Here is a 20,014-nt window from a genome sequence, read left to right as displayed (position 1 = left end):
ATATACAAGAGGATGATCACCTTTCCATGACGTCAGGAAGTAAAAGGAAAGAATGTTCAGTTGAAATAGACAGTAAAACTGATGTTGAACCAATAATAAGCCTCCAAATTAAAGAAGGGTGAAGAATAAAATAATCTGAAGACAGTTACTCCCGAACTTTCAAATGCTGTTTTTTTGTGCTACTTACAAAGAGCATGTTTATTCTGTTACCTCTGCCCTTTTTCTTTGAGCATTTTCTGTTGTTAGTTTCAACTAGAGAAGCTCTCTTTTATGTGGTCTGCCACCATCCCTTCATCAGAACACTTCCTGACAGCTGAGTCATGTCACTGGAAAGCTATTCCATTTTCAATTTCCCCAGGGAAAGGGGCAAGCAAGCTCTCACTGGGGGCTCTGGAGACTGCAGCTCACAATTCCTGCCAGTGTGACTGAGATCAAGGATTTTGACATTCAGCTTTTACTTCATGATTTGTATACTCAAATATTGTATTAAATGTGATTTCTTTTCCTTTTCAGTGGCAATCTAGTACAAATTAGATTGGACAAATGATATTTTCTATTGTTCCTGTGATCTGTAGGATAATTTGCCTTTAAATATTTGATGGAAAAATGTTTTACTAGTTATTTTTATTTCCTTGGCATTTTAGTTTTTTCTATTATTATTTCAAGTTATACTATTATTATTAAACATTAAGTATACTTGTGGATGAAGGTGTGGGTGTTTACTTTCTTCTCACTTGTAGTACACAGTTTCAAGTGGGTTATATGGAAGGCATTGGATAATCATACTTAGGGGACATTAAAAATGATTTTATTTTGGTTAGCTCACTTGTGATCCGAAGACGGTGTTGTGGTATTGGTTTTGATAAAGCTTCACAACCAATGGGAATCCTTTTTGAGTTAGTGTAGAATGCCCTTAATGCTGGAAGTAATCCTGTTGGCCAGGAACCCAGAGCTGTACAGATGAGAAAAGGGTGCAGGAAATTCTGTTGTTTATACATGTGGCTGCAACTGAGACGCTAGAGCAGCCCAGCAAGCCCGGAGGGTAAGAGTGTTTAATAACCTTGTGGTTTTCTATTTAATTTTTATACTTTCCTGCTGGGGCAGAGCATGTGTTGTTCTCGGAGAAAAGAAAAAGACAGTTGCTTACAAGATGCAGAGCAAAACTACTGTAGGTCTGGGAAGCAGAAGGATATGAAGTTTCTTTTTAAAGTGGACTTGATTTCTTCCCTTCCCTTTCTATTTTTTTCCACTGTGAGTTTTATTTTTCCTGACAACTTGTCACACATTTCCTGTCTTAAAAAAAAAAAATAACTGTATACTAAACAAAACTCAGGTAAGAATTTCAACTCTAAATTTAGACAGTAATAGAATATATTGATATTAAAACTTTGTTTTGTAGTTTCAAATGAATATGACTTAGTTATTGTGTTTGAAGTAATCTATATTTTTACAGTAAAAAAGTGAAATTGTTATGCAAATCCTCATATCTATGCCTTATGGACTTTGAGTTCTTTTCATTTTGTGAGTTATAATGCTGAATTCCTGTCATTGTTAACAGAAAAGTATACTTCAAAGTGAGCATTAATATTGATTTCTTTACATAAGTTACCTACATAGTGTGGAGGAGATAGAGACACAGAATAAACTAATACAATTTTGTACATAATACAAAGAAAATTGATGTTTAACTATATAGAAATAAATTACAAGACTGTAAAAGAAAATCTGCAAACCATTGGGAAGTATTTGCTTATGTTTTCTGGAAAGATTAATTATCAAATGAATGTCAAGTGGATAAGTCTATTAAATATAAATATAAGGAATATATTCCTAAAGCAAAAAATACAATTAGAAATATGTAGTAATATGTGACATGGAAATACATAATATTTCTTGATATTCTTATTTACATCAATACCAGTTTTTCTGTTTTCTAAAATCATTTAAGTACATGTTTGCTAATCTTTTTTTTGTGTGTGAAAAAGGGTGTTATTACAACTTTTGAGTAAATATTTTGTTGTTAATAAATCATTTTATTATCAATAAATATTCCTATTTATATGTAAAATACCCTTGAATTCTAACTTTTTTGTTTTCATGAAAACATTAAATAAGAAAGGAATTTTGACAAATTAGTGATATAATATTTGTGTAAGTTTTGTGTGACCTGTTTGAATAGATTTAATAAAAGACTTTATGTGAATTATTTCATTTCCCAAAACATATATTTTTGTGAAATAATAGATAATTTCATTGTCTCTCTTTTACATTCTTCATGTGTTATCACAGGATGCAATAATTACTTTGATCACTGGGACATAGCTTCTTGGGCCTCATATGGGTGTGGCTTCAAAATAACTTATCAGTGTTTCATCTAATTATTAGAATCAAAGTCAATGACTATAACTCTTAAAAATATGAAAAATAATCTCAGGCTACCTTTATTTGAAGAAGTATAATTTCTCTTATGCTGATTTTACAAGGTCAGTTGAATTCTTCCATAATGCCAAGACCTTTAAAAATTTCCTTTTTAGCAGGGATGTTAGTGCTAGAGGAATTCAGGAATCTTTGAAAAAGAGGTTCAACCTCCTGGGCTATCTTGAAAAATTGGCAAACTTGGATATTTGCCGAAAGCAAGAGGAATATTCTACTTTGTAGAAGTAATTGGCACAAAGAGTTTTGAGGCAGGAATTAGCATATAGCAGAGAATGATGGTTAGTAATTTGCCTGATTGGAGCAGAAAAAATACACCTTTTTAAATGAGAGACATTGTGCTGAATAGGTAGGGCAGGACAAATTTGCGAAACATCATAAAACTCACACAGAGTAATTTTGTCTTTATATATCATACAATTGTGGCAACTGCAAGTTTCTGAGAAAAGAGGGAGTATTTGTGCCTCTTTTTATCATGACCATCATCATCATCATCATTCTGCCAACACTAACAGTATTTCCTGTGTGCAAGATGATTTATATTCATGCCTAAAATTGTGATAGCTGTGCAATAAAATGAACCTTATTTTACATGTTATCTTTATTTTACACATGAAGGAACCTGATGTTTAGAAATATTCAATGAATTATTAAAACCACAGATGTAGTTAGTGCTGGAACAATATTTTCAAACAATGTCTTCCTCTCTCCAGAGCTATTTCCACTATGCTGCCTTGGTATTTTAGGAATGTGAATCTGGAGGAATTTAAAAAGAATGGTTTGAAATGGGCAGTGGAGTAGTAGGATTCAAGAGGAAGCAATGAGACAACAATTCAAAGATCAATTCCAATGGTCTATAGATCCAAACTAATCACAATTCTATCAGGTGGTCCACTCTTTTCTTTGGGAATAGAGAGAAGAGATTGATACTGCAAATAAGAAGTAGTTTTTACATTTGAATTGGCTGTTCTCATATTCAACACTTCTGCTTTTCTTTCTCTTTATTTTTTTAAATGCTGTATTCAGAGAAGATATGTTTTGGGTTCCTAGAGGAAATTTCATCACTGATTTTCATTTAATATTACTTACAGATGAATTATGTGAGGTGCCTGGAAACCATATTGGTACACATTGGCTATCTGTTTCTTTTTGATATGTGATATCAATGAATTCTTCCTTTTAAAACTATAGAAAGACTAAATTATTATCAAAGAAAAGCATCATACCAGTTATATTTCAACAGGTGAAAAGTATATATAAAATTTATGTTGCTAATGAGTAATGTTGAATACAATATATTCATAGTGAAAGTAGTAGAAACTATTTATTAACACTTTTTTCCCCATATATCCATACTTTAATCACATAATTATACTTCATCTCAAAGTAGAATATGAGTAGTATCTGGAATAGCATTCATTTTATTCTTTGTTATTTTCAGTGCTTTCAATGAAATAAGCGATCTAGTTTATGTTATAATAATGAGTTTTTTGGATCTATCTATCCATCTATCTACCATAATGTCCATGCTATCATTTTATAAATATACTAATTAGTATTTTATAAGCATACTATCATTTAAGTAAGCTTTACTGGAGGTATACCTTTTTGTTATACACTGAAACAGATGAAGATAGTTGAAATGCAAAGATTGGTCACTGATTTTATGACATTTTATTTTTATTAAACCGATCTAGGCTGTATTCTAAGACCATATTCCATAGGAGACATTTTGTATACCTATTACCCAGTCCTCAATGCCCTGACCCATTGTAGATGCTCAATTGTAGATGCTAAGTGTGAACTTGAGACCTTGGTTGTAAAAAGAAAAACTGATTATTATATTGGAAGAAATTAGCTAGCAAAGAAAGGATGGATTGTGCTCAAAGCCTTTTAATTAAAGCCATAGCTTTGCAGAGGATTATTAATACTATTATATACATATTATCTAGATTGATTTATATTTAATAATTTTCCTAAGAATTGCTGTTATGTGTAGTAAAGACGAAGATATTTGGTGTTGAAATTCTGACAGAAGGATTTTTTTTTGGTGGCTTAAGACAGAGATGTCCTTAGGATTGAATAAAAAGCAGATGCTCATTGCAGAATTTATAATGCATCATATCATAGTGTCTGCTTTAAATCTGTAGAAGTAAAGTGCTGTAGGAGCTTGAGGTCTGTAAATCTTGGATACTGAGGAAGATCTTGGAGAAGCAGTCTGTATTCAGATCATGAGAATTTCACAGATTATAGCCACTATTTTCTCTTTTATTCTAAGTCTGATGGGAAGCCATTCAAGTGTTGGGGTCCTAGAAATATTGTAAATATCAGTTGAGTTTTCAAAGAATCCTGCAAGGTGTGCTTTGGAGAATAGATTGATATAGGGAAAAGGTAGAAGCGGGGAAGCCAGGTAAAATGCAAATTCTAGGTAAGAGATAAGGGGGTTTGGAATAGATACTAGAGATGGAGTTGAAATTATAGATATGCCATATTTCATATTTCCTGCCAGAGCTGACAGAGTTTCCAACAACAATTATATGCAGTGTGAAAAAAGAGAGGAATCAAGGATGATCCTTAAATTTCATCTGAGAAAGTGGAGGAATGAAATATTGATTTACTGACACAGGGAAGACTGTGGCGGAGCAGGTTTAGGTGTGAGAGGGCCGTCAAGAGTTTGCTTTGAACATAGGAAATTTGAGATGCTAATTAGATGTCCAAGACATGATGGTAAGTGGGCAGCTGTATACATGAGTCCAGAGAGAGAATTTTAGAAAATATCATAAAATTAATGGATGTAAAGGCAAGGGACTTGATGAGTTCACCTGGAGCAATTACCACTGGTCTGAAGGCTCATTGCCAGGACACTTCCACAGTCAGAGGTGTGAAGCTGAGACAGAATGAGGAGCAGCAACCAGTGAGATAGGAGGACAACTATGAGAGAGGAATTTCTCAGAAGGCAAGTAAGTGAGTGATTCTGGAAAGATGAAATGGATAATCACATAAAATGCTATTGATTGGTCAAGCAAAATAGGAATTTCAGACCTGGAATTAACCATTAATTAAATTTAACAATGTAGAAGTCATTAATCTTCTGTTTTTGTAGAGAACTGGGGTGGAATATGATACCGTGACTTCAAGAGTGAGTGGGAAACATGAAAATGTCTTTTAAATGTTTTTGTTATTTAAAAAATGCTAGAGAAATGGGACAACTGCTGGGTGGGAATTAAGATCTCTATTTTAAGATTGGATGTATTATAGCTGTGCATTTGCTGATGGTAATAATCTAAGAGAGAGGTATAAACTGATTAAATAGGAAAGAGAGAACTCTATTTGCAGGAGCCAAGTCCCTGAGCAGCTTATAGGGGCTAGATGGAGCACACAAACAGGAAGTTTGGTTTTATGAGCATGGACAACCCCTCCATAGAGATTGGCAGAGTCCGTGTAGATCCATGAGACTGATAGGCATGGTAGAACCAGTGTATGGCAATTGTCTTTAGATTATTTCACTTTTCTAAGTGAAACAGAAAACAAGCTCATCAACAGATATGAAAGAGTTGAGGAAGATAGGAAAAATTTGAAGACAAAATATATTTGGACTTGTTCGGTAGAATGAGTAGTGAATTGATCAGAAAAATATGGTAAGGTTTACTTGGTAGTATTAAGGGTTCACTTGAAGTAAAGAGTCAAGAATTTGAAGTAGGACCAGAGAGCAAAGGATGTGTTTTTTTCTAAGTATGATCATGTGCTCGGGTACAGATATGAGAAAGCAGATAGTTGGAATTCACTAACATTAGAGTTGTCTAAGCAAGTAAGGTGGAAAAAATGACATGTTAGCTGAGAGCAATTTGTTAAAAGTGGAGCAGAGAATAGGGAAGGCAGGGTGGATACCAAAAGGCAAAAGAGTCAATTGAGAAGAAGTCCAAGTTGTGTCAAAGAAAGGCAATAGGAAAAGGTATTCAGAGAGGTGCTTATCATTGATATGGGGAAGAAATGCTAGTATGAAAATGGCATCTAGGTAAATAACCAGCCAGTGGGTGAGAGAGATAAGATTATTAGAATAAATAGAAGCTGAGACGTGGAAATATGGGAAGAATACTATATGTGAAAATATTTTGGACATTAAATTAAGTTTTTGTCCCTGAAAACACATTCAACCCCTCCTCTACATAACCAATTAATACAATTGGTTTTAGTAAATAAATGTTAAACTCATTCCCATACCAAGACACCATTATGCCAGTCATCTCATCCACTTACCTTCTCTCTGTTTATATGGTGATTTTATTGGTCTTACAAACTGTATGATAGAACAGTCTTCAGGTACAGATAAGATCAAGACATAGAATTTTTGACATCTAACAATTGTAAGCCCACTATTTTTCTAGATACCTATTACTTTGCCAAAGTATTGGATAAAATAAAATAAAATTATATTTATTAATAATGTTCAGGAAACATTGAATTAGTGATATTATTCTTGGACTTTGATTTACAATACACTGATATTTTAACAATTATATATATGTTTAAATTTAATAATCATTTTTCCCATGTTGTCTAAATAACTTTAAATATATTTTAAAGGGACTTCTCAAAGCTTAAATACTGAGCAGATATATTTAATTTTTTGGATAATGTTCACTTTATTTTGGTATAACTATTGCACATCTCCTCTTCTGCATTATGTGGCCACGTGGCAGAGAATGAGAGTAGTACAAGCACTTATATTTGAATGGCAAGCACAGTTACTTTGGTGTGTATTTTCATTATCGGTAGAATATTTTTTCAGGAATATAATTACAAGTAATCTATTACTAATCATTTTCATTTGAAGTATATTTAGGAAACCTTTATATGATAGAGGCAGAAATATTGCCAAAACTTTCTGAGCATGTTTTAAAAAATCAGAACATCGTTTTCTATTTCTGTAAAATTCTTTGTGAAAAGGAAAACTACCCAAATTTTTTTGGATGCTCTAGAGCTGTGCTCTCCAATAGAAATATAACAAGTAACATTTATAATTTAAAGTAGCAACATTAAAATAGTTTAAAAATAAATGTGAAATTAATTTTAATAATTCCACAATGTGGCAAATATAAAATTATTAATGAGATATGTTATACTCTTACTTATTGTATTATGTCAAATTCATATTTAAAGAGCATCTCAATTCAGGTTACCCTCATTTCAAATGTTCACTAACTGCATCTGGTAGATGACTACCATACTGGATAGGTGTAATCCTCCTAAATATAAACAGCTACAAAATATTCTTATAGCAACCATAAATCATATTTAAGGCATACTTATCTCCTTATTGTAAGTAAACACATATGAATTTGAATGATTGTACCAAGGAACAGACTTCACCCCAGGTGTTCTGAACCAGTATTCTCTGGGTTCCACTATACCATTCTGATGTTGTCATGTTCACATATTTAGGCTATTTCGATACTGAGAAGTATGTAAAATATGGTAACCATAGGAATAACTAGTACCAATATGTTCTCTTCTTGCTATAATTCTAAAAATCCTAATAATATAAGAAAAGCTAGTAGGTATGAAAGCAAGCAATGATGAAAATGTGGAAACCCAATCTAGGAATCCTCACAATTCTTGGGATTTTTCTTTTAATAAATTAAATGAAATATCTGGGAAATGCAAATCTGGGAAAACATGAGAGATTTAAGACAAAAAGCAAAGAGAGCTTTTAAGGAAGACTTAAAATATGGCATTAGAGGAATTACTTGGGAAAGAGTTAAAGAAAAGAAAATATTTATATCATAGGGAGGCTAAATAAAAACAAAGAAAGTTTTCAAAAATTAGGAGTTTAATCTGGCCTCAACTCTGCAGCTTTTCTCGTTCATGGCTTACATTTTCTATTTCAGGGACTGAAAAGTCAGATCTTTTGAGAAATATAAACACTGGCTGTTCATTTCCTATTATTTTGACATTTTTAGTCTAATTCCTTTCCTTATCTTTATTAAGGAAATAAAACAACTATGCCAAAATAAAAGGAACAAATGAAAACTGATTACAGATCAATTGGCAATTACGTTAAGAACTCTGCTTTATAGTTAAATTGGTTTTCTCTTTAGTACTATTTTCTCCTATGTCCAAGGACAAAACCCAGAAACATTAACACATAAAAAGATGATTGGAAAGTTGGGGGATTCTATGTCTAAACAAAATATAATTCATTTTGGCTAAAATGGAGAAAGTTTGGGCAGGGATTAAAACTAGGAAAAAGTTTCACTAGCATTTAAACACTAATTTTCAAATCAAGATCTAACAATTATGTTTTCCAAGATTCCATGTCTCTTCCTTCTTAAGCTTACAAAGTCTAACAGATGAAACTTTTCCAGTGAAGTCAACATTTTGGATCTCATTATTATAAGAAAAAGCTTACATATTGTACACCCATCATATTTTGAATTTCCAAATGAAATATCGTATTTTATACGACCTTAAATTAAAAGATTTAAAACATTAGAACAAGCATGTATTATTATCCTAGAAAAATTCATAGAAATATAGTGATGCTATAAACCTAATTATAGTGACTGAGACAAAGAAGTCAACATTTTGTGTAAACATCAACATAATGCTAGCTGCTGTTCTGATAATTTGTGGTGAGATGATTTCTGATCTTTTGTTATATAATACAAAAACATTTGGTTTTGAATAATTCCATTGGTTTTTTTCCTGCTTTTCTATACCTTTTTATTTCATTTTTTTCTGAGTATTAATCTGCTCCTTAGGAACAGAAAATGATTGGTTTAATATCTTTATTGTATAATACACAAATGAATATCACTTTATTTACACATAAAATCAATTTTACATATTTCTTTTGTATGTTGTTATTTATGTCACAAGAGGTATAATATATTTTCTGAAACCTATGCTATTCCTATTCAGAGGTAGGTAGCCTTGTGATTTCAAGGTAGATTAGTCATGTATTTTAAGAAAAAAACATAATTATGCAACTCAGAAATTATCATATTCACTAATAATTTTATTTCTACAATATCCTCTGCAATTACATTATTTAATTATAAAAGGCATATAATTCAAGGACTAAGTCTATAATTCAAGGACTAACGTATTCAAGGACATAAATGAGCTCCTATAGTATTGCACTTTGAACACATTGTCATGAGCAGGTGGAGGCAGCTGGCTTTCCTGTCTAAAATATTTTGAGAGATTTTAGAAAGTTTAGTTTACTCTCATCCCAGAATTACTTCATTTTCCATTAAGGAAGAAGAGTTGAACATGTAAATATTTATATTTGGGAGAGTAATCAGGAGTGTTAAACTCTAAAACTAAGGTTTAAGTTTGTGTTATAGTTTATGGAATTGTATTTTTTCTAGTTTTTTCCATCATGTTAAAAAACCTATGTTTTGAATCATTCATAACATAATTTGAGTTCCATTAAAAAGTATGAGCATCTAGATAACTTGTTACAAATGAATCTTTTGAAAACTTTTTTTTTAAAACATATACTTGAATTTCTGTGAATCAGATTTCATCTGTAATGACATGATATTTAAATTTATTTATGAACTGGTACATTTTCAACCCCTAGAATTGAGTGCCGGACACAAAGTAGAAATCTGATAAATATTTTTTGAATGACTACATGAATTAATTCAAGGTCTAAAAACTAAGAAATATTTATTCTTATCCTGCTTTAACAACTTGCAGAAATGAGTAACATTCATTGTATATATGAGTGTATGTTTTTAATAAAATGGTCATCAAAATGCATTGTTTTACATGCTTTTGCTGGTTTATGTGTCTTTTATTATGCTTTTATTTCACCTGAGTTGGTGAACTGTTTTTAAAACTCTAAACTGGATGGCAATAGAAGTAAAGACAAAAGGAAATATAGCAACAGGTACTTTAAAAATCTTAAATGACTCTATTTTACCACTTCTTGCTTTTAGTTATGTTTAATTTAGCTTGTATAATGATTTTTCAGTAAAATTTAGATTTAGAGGTAGATTTGGAAGACAGTGTTAATCTTTGAATAGATTAACATTACGTACAGATTGCATTATGTACAGGTGATGTTGGTTAGAGAAAGACAAAAAACAAACAAAACCTAATAAGACCAAAAAATTTGGAAAGAGATAGTGAGCAGTTGTTTTATAAAAAAATATTTTTCAGATAGATTTGATTCTTTTCTTTATTTTTTTAACTAAAGAAGTTCATTGTCACCCTCACTAAAGCACTTTCATAAAATGGACAATTGTTTGCATAAATACACTCAGAGGTGGTAAGCCCTGTTCAAATGTTGCTATGTTTCACACATACAACTTATACCTGATTAAAATAAAAATACAACAACGACAACAAGAAAACACCAACATGTTTTTTAATTCTACAATATCATTAGAAAAATTCAGGAAAAAGTTCCTCTAATCTGCCTGAATAATCTAGAAAATAAAATCTCTATTATTAGCGTATCTTACTCTGCATCACTTTTGAATAATTTCTGAATGAAGTTGACTCTCTTCTGTTACATGCAAATTTAGTGATTTTCTTCCCCCACAGGGCTGAGTTTTTTAGGATAGTGATTTTTAGTGAGATTCTGTTTTGAAAATTCTACTTTATGAAAGGTGTTAAATTTTTTGAAATGTTTTTTGTGACAAAATTTAATTCTCATCTCCTTCAGAGAAAAGTTAACTTTTAAGTCCTTGGCCATTGTAATCATTTAGAAACTGTGGTTATATGTGATTACTAGATTTTGGTCACTATAAAGCCATAGGAAACAACTTTCATGTCATGGTTCAGTTCAAGTAATAGAAAAGCATTTTAAGAAAACAATAGTGAATTTGAATTGTCTCTCTGTAGATTAGCATTAAAGGCCTCTGTAACAGAAGTTATGTCTTTCAGACAGTGAGAACTCAGTAGGTTTGTCAATGGAAACGAACCTAAACTCTGTAAAATAATTTAAAGGGGTTTATTCTGAGCTGAATATGTGTGATTATGGCCCAGAGAGCCATGCCCAAGAATTCTTTAACAAGTGGTCTTGCCCTGGTTTGGTTACAGTTTGGTTTTATACATTTTAGGGAGATAGAAATTACACCTAAAGTCATAAATCAATACATGGAAGGCTTATATTGGTTTGGGCTGAAAAGGCAGGACATCTCAAAGTAAGGGATGATAGGTTATAGGTGGATTTAAAGATTCTTTGATTTGTAATTGATTAAAGACATAAAGCTTTGTCTGAAGGCCTAGAATATTTTAAGTGAAGATAAGGAAGTCTGCTAATTATAGACAAGCCACTGGACATACACCCAGCCACAAGAGATCTGTTAAGTGAATTGATGACCTGCAGGTGCTGTTTAACCTTTGTCTTACATGGCCTTCAGCTTGTTCATGATTTTGTATCTCACTGTTACAAAAAAAAAAAATAATAACTCCAAAAGGGGAAAGAGGGCATGGAAAGACATGTCTGACTTCCCTTTGCATGGCCAGCCATTCAGCTTTAGGATATTTCTGGGGTGCCCTTGGCCAAAAGGGGGTCTCTTCAGTCAGATGGGAAGCTTAAGATTTTATTTTAGCTCACAAGTTGATGTTTTTGAATAAATCAAGATAAGGCAAAATACAAAAAGGCAGAAAGAGAGATCAAAACCCTAATGAATATATCGAGCATTTTCTATTTTTAAAATGTGAGCACACATATTTTAGTTTAAGTTGATGCTTCTACAGTTTTCATGGAAGCAATAGTCTTCTGAAGAATTAACATATAGGAATAGAGGACTGACCCCCTAAGGAAGTTGAATTATTTTGGTTCAAGCTCTGCTAGATTCAAGCTCTGCTAGAACGAGGAGTGGGATATCCAGGTAATCCAGGCAGAGGAAGCTTGGAGAGGAAGAGAAAAGGGGAGGAGGAGGGGAGGGCAGGAAATGTAAAGCCAAGAAAGAGGATGGGAGGGGAGGATGGAGGAGGGGGAAGTTAGAGAGAAGAGGGGAGGGAATGGGAGGCCAGGAGAGGGGAAGCTAGAAGAGGGAAGGCCAGGAGGGAAGACTGGTGTAGTTGTGATAAGGAGTTTGGATGTAAGCCTAAGAATAATGGAAAAGTAATTGCCCTGGTTTCAGCAAAGGTGCAATAATCAAATTAAAAACATAAAAATATCTCTCTGGTTGTGGAGTGGAGAACAATATTGAGAGGGAGAGAGGCTGGAAATCTATTTCAGTACTCTAGGAGTAGTATTTGGTAGTATATGATAGTATTTGGACTAAGGTGGGTAAGATGGAGAAAAGTGAATGTAAATAAAAGCTTTTTAATGTTAAAATGAACAGGATTTGGTAATGATTGGATATAGAAGATTATGAAGAATATTTAGTAAGAGAAGTCAAAATTGCTGGCTTATGCAAACTGAAAAGATGGTGGTGCCTTTCATTAGTAGGGAAAAAAGGAGGAAAAAATAATCTTTTATACAATGAGAAATATAAAGGGGTTTCCCTTAAGCTCCTTGAAGCAGCAAAATTCATGCTTTCCTTTTAAAAAACAAAGTGAGTATTTACTTTATTTAAATTTCTAGGAAAGCAGTGAAAAACATTTTTTCAATGCTTTTTTTGAAGGGTGGAATTTTTTTCAAGCTGTGCAAATTATTGTTTACCAATTAATCACTTTTTTCTAGGCTTTTCTCTTAGTAACAGACTTTGGGCACTGTTAGCCAAAAATATTTGTTCAATTTAGAGCATTTGTCTCAATAAATAAGCCATTTAAATTGAAATAAACTGGTTTTGTCAAGAGACAATCTGAAGGCACTTGGGTAATTAATACTTCTCCTTTCATAGAAGCATTATCGTAGGACTTTGTACCAGAAATATGGGTTAATTCTTCATGCAAAGGCCAATACTATTCAGACATTACCTAAGGTGTATTATGTATAATCATATTATTTTCAGAGGAAAATTAAAGATTAAAATATTATAATTTTTTTGTATTTAAACATTTCTTTTGATTCTCTAAAAAATTTTAAAGACTGCAATAAATGATATGGTGAATATCATATTATAGAAGCTATAAAAAATATCAATAGGAGTACCTGCATTTTGAAAAATGTAAATGGTCCCAGAAGTATTTTAAGTAGAAAGAGTAGCAATGAGCATGTTTCCTAAAATATTTCATTTGCAATTAAAGGTAGCTGAAAAGAAAACAAAATTATATTATGTGTTTATAAAATTAAAGGCAAAATACTAACATTAATAAGGAAAATGAACACTCCAGAAACATTAGAATAATTATATTTGTTTTTCTGATACACATCAATATCATTGCTAAAGTTTTGATACACTAGCTTTTCAAGTAAAATTGTTTTCAACAGAATATTAATAAACAAAATGCAGATTGTTTTGCACTGTAACATAAACAGTAATTCTTTACTACTCTATGATGAGGCAGGAAGTGTTAATATTTCACGTGGGTTTATATGATCGTGTGATGATAAACATGCCTTTGTTATGATGAGTCTGAGGCTTTAAGTCATTAAAAGATAAAACTTCTTTCATCACAGTTCTAAAATATTACTAGTAACTGATCATTTTCAAATTAACTCCCTCATCTTTTCCTTCATTTCTTTGGTTTACACACATATTCACTCATATACCCATACACACAAACACAGAGAGAACAGATATATTTTCATCTCCAACAAGCCTGAGAATTTCAAATGGATGGAATAAGATTCACCTCTTATGTCCCAACGTACAGGCATAAACACGACTGCATGCATATCCATTGTGGCAGTTGTAAAGTATTTTAATCAAATCACAGTTTTAATTCTCTCCAGATTCGTTAACTGAATGTTCTCTATGTTCTTATCACTGCGTAGACAAAGATAAATAAGATGTAAGTTCTGTCCCCAAGAAGCTCATAGACTGGTGAAGAAACATATACATTAAAAGTATTATGCAGTGTAATAAATATAGAATAAAGTAATTAACCAAAGCATGGGATCAGAGATGAAAAAGAAACAAACTGACCAGGAAACAGTGTAGATGCATTATTTTTCTCATTATCCTCCCTACATCCCTGTTTACAACACACATACACATACACACACACACATGCACATACACAAAACCCTATTCTTGTTTTCAAACGTTTTCAAATAATTTCTGCACCAACTTATTTTTCCTCTGTCTTTTTATAGGCACAAATCTATTTTTTTTTTTATCTAGCTTTGTATTCCAGTCCTATAACTGTAAGCTAAGAGTTGATGACAGGACTGGAGCAGAATAATAAAGCAACTTGCCTCTATTTATATGGGCCCTGTGAAATGTGCATTCTATTTGGACAGCAACCAAGGAAAAATCAGTTTGAGTTGTTTATTTCAATTTTTCATTGCATTGTTCCCATAGCTTTTCATGGGAATAGTGGGATGGTTCTCATATCTCATTCTTTATCTGTAGGTACTTCACTTTCTAAATTTTATTAATCTCATTTCCCCAGATTTCATAGTAGCAGATTTTTTACTGTCCTAAGGAGAAGTAGAAAACACAATAAATTGTTCAAAGAGCTGATGATTCTTCTTCAGTTACCTTCACTGAAGATTTGGTACTAGTAATCAGAAATGTGTGAACAGTGGTTTTATGCTTTGTATTTTAATTTCAGCCACAAATTCATCATGTGCAGAAAGGGAATTTTATGTAGTAAAAAAGGATAGTAAAATGATAGCTACCATTTATTGAATGTCTACATTGTGCCTGGGGTGTGTGTGTGTCTGTGTGTGTGTGTACGATAGCTGTGTATTCTCACAAGGTAGGTGAAATCACTATAGTTTTGTTGTTAAAACTGAGTCTGGGAAAAGTTAACTTCCCCAAGGTCACACACCTGGTCCAAAGTTAAATCAAATCCCTTTTCACTATGCTCTTCTCCCTATTTCCTTTTCACTTTTTAAGGAAACAAAAGATCTTGCAGAAAATTTCTCTTACACAGCTACTGACTATTTAAAAATCAATAACAATGGCTAAAAGCAACATTGAATAGGGTAAGGATCAGTTTGTCTACCTTAATGTATGATAAAACAGGAAACACAATGTTTCTGTCCTCAAGCAAACTTCTGTTATGATTAACATAACATGCTTTTGCCTGCTCTATTGTTTTACATCAAGAGAGAAAGAAAACAGTAAGTTGTAATCAAGCCAGAAAAGTCCCAAGGTGGTCAAACCCAAAATAAAAAAATTCTGTTATCTTCCTTTTTTTTTTTTACTAGTAGAAGAACTACTTTTATAAAATGTTATATGTATTTCTCTATTTTTATTTCAATTTATTATTACTTTTATAAAATATTTGATTCACATGATTATATTTGTCTGAGAATTCTTTTGACTTACAATATACAATTTATTTTAAAGTATAAAATGCATTTGAGTATGGGTTTGTTTTCTAGATTTTATGCAATAGAACTCAGTGGGACACCTGGGACTCTGAGGTAAGATCTTTTATGTTGCCAAATATTATTAGAAATTTTAAAGTAGATTTGGCTTTCACAAACAAATTTAACAAGAGGAACTCAACATTTGAATTTAGCCTTCTTCTAAAATATGTTGTACTTTCTTGCATTTTCCATGTTGACATTTGAATAGCAAAATAATTATCTTGATTCTGTTTTTATAAGTCCCAACTTTTTGCAAATGGAAATGTGTTCAAAGAGGATAGAGGAAGAAGTTGGATTTTCTTTTCTTTTCCCTCAAGTCCAGCAATTATCTTTGTGTTGTTATTGTCCACTATTTTGAAGCAGGCTCAGAGAATCTTTTTGGTTACATGTTTAAATTAAACATTTTTATAAATGCAAGAAAGATAACTTTGAATGATGATCTCATCAAGAAAATGATCATGGGGGGTGGATGTGTGTGTGTGTGTGTGTAAATTGGTTACTCTATCATGAAACTTGTTAAAAGGGCTTACAAATCATTTGTTTGCTAAGACTCATGCCTCATTTACATTAAGAAGAGGTATATTTGATAATGACATTCTGATAATCTGAACATAATTGTTTTAATGAGTATTGATTTCTAAGACAAGTAAATATCTAGAGAATTTAATTTGTGTGGTTGAATAATTAAAACATGAATCAACTAGTATTTGATGATAAGTTTCCTTGTATTAGAGAAAAAAGATTAGAGAAAAAAAGCTAAAATTTTAATTATATATGTTACATGTACAATTTCCTCCTTTATTTTATTGTAATTAAACAGTGAATTTACTGGAAATTTTAAAAATTTTATGCCCATTGAAAATCTCCATAATAAACTAAACTATTTCACCACAATTAAATAAGATTCATTGAATTTGTACAAATATTGTCCTTTGGAGGAACATATTTCCTTTCAAGTAGAGCTGATTAATGTATAGTTTGCTGAAAACTATGAAATTCATAGACTCAGTTCATGCTATTATGCTCTTGTGTGTGACTGAAAAGTTCTTATTCTTTAATGATATCTTCTCAGCCACCAAGCAGAGGAACATTTTTCTTCTCATACTCCCTTGTGGTCTCTTTGTACCTCCATGGGAGCACACATTACTATATCGTGGTAATATTCTGTTTATCATGTCTATTCTCCTGCTTAATCTGAGAGTTTCTTGACAGCTAGATATCTGAATAGAGAATAGTATTTGTAAGACAGTGCCTAGCAATTGGCTGTTTTCTGGTTATTTAAATGATGAGATTCAATGTTGATGGCTTCACCTAAAGTGAATAAATTGAAACATATACAGCTCAATGACTTGTTTAAAAGAATACACCCATGTAGCCACCACCTAGATCAAATAATAGAAACTTGTTAGCATTCTAGAAGCTTCCTTCATACCTTCTGCCTGTCATTACCACTCTATTCAAAGGTAAACACTATTCTGATTCTACCATGAGTAGGTTTTAATCTTTTTGAGTTTGTTATAAATGAGATCATACAGAACATATTATTTTGTGCCAAATTCTTTCAATTTAGCATTTTGTTTATGAGATTCACCCATCTGTAGCAACAGTTCATTCATTGTTATTGTTACATGGTAACTATGACAAAACTTATACATCCATTTTTAGTTTATAGACAATGGATTCATTCAATTTTGAGCTATTAGAAATAATGTTGCTATGATAATTCTTATGGGTAGTGGTTTTCCATTGTGGTTTTAATTTGCAATTCCTTGATAGCTGATGATGTAAGAACATTCCACATGATTAGTGACTATGTGAATGTTGTCATTCATGAAGTACATTCTCAAGTCTTTTAGCATTTTATTTAAAAATCATGCTGTTGACTTTTTCTTGTCAACTTTTGACTTTATAAGTACTCAGTGGATATGTGTATGGTTAATACCTTCTTCTAGGCTATGATTTGCACTTCATTCTGTTGATAATGCTTTCTCACAAACAGAAATTTTTAGGTTTAATAAAGTTCTGTTGATAAATATCTTAATTCATGGTTGATGAATGAATGTTTGATACCTTAATGTTTGGTATCCTGTTTATAAAATCTTTGTTTACTGCAATGTAATGAATGATTTTTATTAGTTACCATCCAGATGATTTATTGTTTTATCTTATAATTTTGGGTGAACATTCTATTTGGGACTGAATTTTTAATAAGGTGTTGTAACATTTAGTTCCATATAAATACATGATTGAGGTATCACCTTTATTTGAAAAAGAGAAAAATAATTCCCCACACTGAACTGTCATAAATCCAATCCACAGAGATGTGGGTCTATGTTTGGTCTCTGGATTCTTTTCCATTGATCTATTTGTCTACTCTTGTGCCAATAACTTCTTGTCTTAATTATTATAGCTTTTTACCATTTTCATATTCATTAATAAAATTCTTATAACTTTGTTACTTTTTAAAGTTTTTCTTGGCTTTTTCTTTTCTTTTTTCCTTTTTTTTTTTTTTTTTTGACTCTTGGCATTTCCAAATGGATGTTAGAATCAACTTCTCAATTTCCACAAAATAAACTTCTGAAGTTTTAACTGGGATTATTGAATACATAGGTTGATCAGGGCACAAGTGTCATTTTACAATTTTGAGCTTTATAAGCCATAAAGACATGATATATTCTTTCATTTATTTAGATGCTCTTTAGTTTCTTATAATAATATATTGTGGCTTATAAAATGTAAGTTTACTCATCTTCTGTTATAGCTATAGCTATTTTGATACATATGATACCATGATAAAATTGTATTGTATTTTAAAATTCAATATTTTTGGTATAAATATTTATTTCTAAAATGTAAAAATACACATACTTGTATATATTTACTTCATATCTAGTGACTTTACTAAAAACCACATATTAGTTCTAGTGGTTTGTGAATTGATTTAAATTTCTACTTACACTATAATATTGTACAAAATGAGAATTTTCTTTCTTTTGATCTCTATTTTTATTTCTTTTTCTTGTCATATTTTAGAGGTTAGGCCTCTCCTCTTGTATAATACTAAACAGTGCTAGTATTAGCAGTCACTTCTTTATAGTTACTAATTTCAGGGGGAAAGTTATCAATAATCACCATTAAGGATTATTTAGGTTTTCTGCAATAAATTGTTATCACATCAATTATTTTCCCTTCTATTTTTAGTTTGGTACCTTTTAAAATTGTAAACTTCTTGATTTTTATCAAATGCATTTTATTCATCTATTGAGATGATTCTATTTATTTCATTAATATATTTTACTAAATAAATTGCAATGATAATCAAATGCTAAACCAAAGTTATATTATGAATTAATATATAAATTTTATGAGACATTAATCTTTTTAATTACTGGATTTTTCTTGCTAATATTTCTGTTAGGGTTTTTATATATATTATAATGGGAGAGATTTGTCATAAAGTCCTAATAAAGTTTTGTTATCAAGAATTTTTTGACCTTATAAAATGAGTTGAGATGCATTCGCTTTTTCTTTTACCTGGAAAAGTTTGTGAAAAATTGATATCATTTTTTCCTGGTCTGAAATAGGTTATTTCTAAATTCTTCATAAATAATCTTTGCTAGGTTTTATAGACTCTTTTTTTCTTAAATATCTCACATTCATTCATTTTTCATTTGTTCATGTGATAAATATTTATTTATTACTCTAACACAGACATTGTGCTAGCCCCTATTGATGGAATGGTGAGCAGAAACAAACATGGGTCCTCACCTACATTCACTTCACAGTATGGTTGGTGCAGAAAATAGAGAAATCAAATAATTCTAAAACATAAACCAAACTCTGTTAAACATTTGTAAAGGAGGGGTAACAGTGCTCAGAGATCACAGAAAGGGCACCAAGTCTAAAAAAGGATTATGAAGGCTTCCCGAGGAAGCTAGTAGTCACAAATAGATAGACCACCCAATTTCCTTTCTTTTGTTTGAACTTACATCTAATTCTCTCTGGTGAGAATGCTGTAAATGATGATAAAAGGCTGCCCAGTGTGGTTCATTTTCTATATTTTGTAGAAGAAATCCCAAAGTAAGGGAGTTTGGCAATCTGGAAGCAAATTCATTTCCTTCACATTACATGAGAATCTGGCACAAATACTACATATTTAAGTTAAAGAAAAGAAACACTGAT

The 20,014-nt window shown here is 31.5% G+C and overlaps 1 protein-coding gene across 1 annotated transcript in view; it reads left to right on the top strand.

Annotated features, from left to right (window-relative positions):
* The first annotated feature begins 911 nt into the window (after positions 1 to 911).
* The window catches only part of CCDC102B (coiled-coil domain containing 102B), a 202,430-nt gene continuing 183,327 nt past the window's right edge, over positions 912 to 20,014 (top strand). The window contains exon 1 of the mRNA XM_020282138.2: positions 912 to 1,042. The gene's annotated coding sequence lies outside the window, so the exon portion shown is untranslated. The remainder of the gene's footprint in view (positions 1,043 to 20,014) is intronic.

Source organism: Microcebus murinus, chromosome 17 (assembly GCF_040939455.1).
Source record: "Microcebus murinus isolate Inina chromosome 17, M.murinus_Inina_mat1.0, whole genome shotgun sequence".
Lineage (NCBI taxonomy): Eukaryota > Metazoa > Chordata > Mammalia > Primates > Cheirogaleidae > Microcebus > Microcebus murinus.
This window is presented reverse-complemented; position numbering and strand designations above follow the sequence as displayed.